Source organism: Netta rufina, assembly GCF_964035555.1.
Source record: "Netta rufina genome assembly, chromosome: 9".
Classification (NCBI taxonomy): domain Eukaryota; kingdom Metazoa; phylum Chordata; class Aves; order Anseriformes; family Anatidae; genus Netta; species Netta rufina.
This window is the reverse complement of record NC_140132.1, coordinates 27,015,011-27,018,854: the sequence shown is the minus strand read 5'-3', so window position 1 is coordinate 27,018,854 and position 3,844 is coordinate 27,015,011.

Sequence of the window (3,844 nt, the reverse complement as noted above, 5' to 3'; positions counted from 1 at the left end):
TAACCCTAACCCTAACCCTAACCCTAACCCTAACCCTAACCCTAACCCTAACCCTAACCCTAACCCTAACCCTAACCCTAACCCTAACCCTAACCCTAACCCTAACCCTAACCCTAACCCTAACCCTAACCCTAACCCTAACCCTAACCCTAACCCTAACCCTAACCCTAACCCTAACCCTAACCCTAACCCTAACCCTAACCCTAACCCTAACCCTAACCCTAACCCTAACCCTAACCCTAACCCTAACCCTAACCCTAACCCTAACCCTAACCCTAACCCTAACCCTAACCCTAACCCTAACCCTAACCCTAACCCTAACCCTAACCCTAACCCTAACCCTAACCCTAACCCTAACCCTAACCCTAACCCTAACCCTAACCCTAACCCTAACCCTAACCCTAACCCTAACCCTAACCCTAACCCTAACCCTAACCCTAACCCTAACCCTAACCCTAACCCTAACCCTAACCCTAACCCTAACCCTAACCCTAACCCTAACCCTAACCCTAACCCTAACCCTAACCCTAACCCTAACCCTAACCCTAACCCTAACCCTAACCCTAACCCTAACCCTAACCCTAACCCTAACCCTAACCCTAACCCTAACCCTAACCCTAACCCTAACCCTAACCCTAACCCTAACCCTAACCCTAACCCTAACCCTAACCCTAACCCTAACCCTAACCCTAACCCTAACCCTAACCCTAACCCTAACCCTAACCCTAACCCTAACCCTAACCCTAACCCTAACCCTAACCCTAACCCTAACCCTAACCCTAACCCTAACCCTAACCCTAACCCTAACCCTAACCCTAACCCTAACCCTAACCCTAACCCTAACCCTAACCCTAACCCTAACCCTAACCCTAACCCTAACCCTAACCCTAACCCTAACCCTAACCCTAACCCTAACCCTAACCCTAACCCTAACCCTAACCCTAACCCTAACCCTAACCCTAACCCTAACCCTAACCCTAACCCTAACCCTAACCCTAACCCTAACCCTAACCCTAACCCTAACCCTAACCCTAACCCTAACCCTAACCCTAACCCTAACCCTAACCCTAACCCTAACCCTAACCCTAACCCTAACCCTAACCCTAACCCTAACCCTAACCCTAACCCTAACCCTAACCCTAACCCTAACCCTAACCCTAACCCTAACCCTAACCCTAACCCTAACCCTAACCCTAACCCTAACCCTAACCCTAACCCTAACCCTAACCCTAACCCTAACCCTAACCCTAACCCTAACCCTAACCCTAACCCTAACCCTAACCCTAACCCTAACCCTAACCCTAACCCTAACCCTAACCCTAACCCTAACCCTAACCCTAACCCTAACCCTAACCCTAACCCTAACCCTAACCCTAACCCTAACCCTAACCCTAACCCTAACCCTAACCCTAACCCTAACCCTAACCCTAACCCTAACCCTAACCCTAACCCTAACCCTAACCCTAACCCTAACCCTAACCCTAACCCTAACCCTAACCCTAACCCTAACCCTAACCCTAACCCTAACCCTAACCCTAACCCTAACCCTAACCCTAACCCTAACCCTAACCCTAACCCTAACCCTAACCCTAACCCTAACCCTAACCCTAACCCTAACCCTAACCCTAACCCTAACCCTAACCCTAACCCTAACCCTAACCCTAACCCTAACCCTAACCCTAACCCTAACCCTAACCCTAACCCTAACCCTAACCCTAACCCTAACCCTAACCCTAACCCTAACCCTAACCCTAACCCTAACCCTAACCCTAACCCTAACCCTAACCCTAACCCTAACCCTAACCCTAACCCTAACCCTAACCCTAACCCTAACCCTAACCCTAACCCTAACCCTAACCCTAACCCTAACCCTAACCCTAACCCTAACCCTAACCCTAACCCTAACCCTAACCCTAACCCTAACCCTAACCCTAACCCTAACCCTAACCCTAACCCTAACCCTAACCCTAACCCTAACCCTAACCCTAACCCTAACCCTAACCCTAACCCTAACCCTAACCCTAACCCTAACCCTAACCCTAACCCTAACCCTAACCCTAACCCTAACCCTAACCCTAACCCTAACCCTAACCCTAACCCTAACCCTAACCCTAACCCTAACCCTAACCCTAACCCTAACCCTAACCCTAACCCTAACCCTAACCCTAACCCTAACCCTAACCCTAACCCTAACCCTAACCCTAACCCTAACCCTAACCCTAACCCTAACCCTAACCCTAACCCTAACCCTAACCCTAACCCTAACCCTAACCCTAACCCTAACCCTAACCCTAACCCTAACCCTAACCCTAACCCTAACCCTAACCCTAACCCTAACCCTAACCCTAACCCTAACCCTAACCCTAACCCTAACCCTAACCCTAACCCTAACCCTAACCCTAACCCTAACCCTAACCCTAACCCTAACCCTAACCCTAACCCTAACCCTAACCCTAACCCTAACCCTAACCCTAACCCTAACCCTAACCCTAACCCTAACCCTAACCCTAACCCTAACCCTAACCCTAACCCTAACCCTAACCCTAACCCTAACCCTAACCCTAACCCTAACCCTAACCCTAACCCTAACCCTAACCCTAACCCTAACCCTAACCCTAACCCTAACCCTAACCCTAACCCTAACCCTAACCCTAACCCTAACCCTAACCCTAACCCTAACCCTAACCCTAACCCTAACCCTAACCCTAACCCTAACCCTAACCCTAACCCTAACCCTAACCCTAACCCTAACCCTAACCCTAACCCTAACCCTAACCCTAACCCTAACCCTAACCCTAACCCTAACCCTAACCCTAACCCTAACCCTAACCCTAACCCTAACCCTAACCCTAACCCTAACCCTAACCCTAACCCTAACCCTAACCCTAACCCTAACCCTAACCCTAACCCTAACCCTAACCCTAACCCTAACCCTAACCCTAACCCTAACCCTAACCCTAACCCTAACCCTAACCCTAACCCTAACCCTAACCCTAACCCTAACCCTAACCCTAACCCTAACCCTAACCCTAACCCTAACCCTAACCCTAACCCTAACCCTAACCCTAACCCTAACCCTAACCCTAACCCTAACCCTAACCCTAACCCTAACCCTAACCCTAACCCTAACCCTAACCCTAACCCTAACCCTAACCCTAACCCTAACCCTAACCCTAACCCTAACCCTAACCCTAACCCTAACCCTAACCCTAACCCTAACCCTAACCCTAACCCTAACCCTAACCCTAACCCTAACCCTAACCCTAACCCTAACCCTAACCCTAACCCTAACCCTAACCCTAACCCTAACCCTAACCCTAACCCTAACCCTAACCCTAACCCTAACCCTAACCCTAACCCTAACCCTAACCCTAACCCTAACCCTAACCCTAACCCTAACCCTAACCCTAACCCTAACCCTAACCCTAACCCTAACCCTAACCCTAACCCTAACCCTAACCCTAACCCTAACCCTAACCCTAACCCTAACCCTAACCCTAACCCTAACCCTAACCCTAACCCTAACCCTAACCCTAACCCTAACCCTAACCCTAACCCTAACCCTAACCCTAACCCTAACCCTAACCCTAACCCTAACCCTAACCCTAACCCTAACCCTAACCCTAACCCTAACCCTAACCCTAACCCTAACCCTAACCCTAACCCTAACCCTAACCCTAACCCTAACCCTAACCCTAACCCTAACCCTAACCCTAACCCTAACCCTAACCCTAACCCTAACCCTAACCCTAACCCTAACCCTAACCCTAACCCTAACCCTAACCCTAACCCTAACCCTAACCCTAACCCTAACCCTAACCCTAACCCTAACCCTAACCCTAAC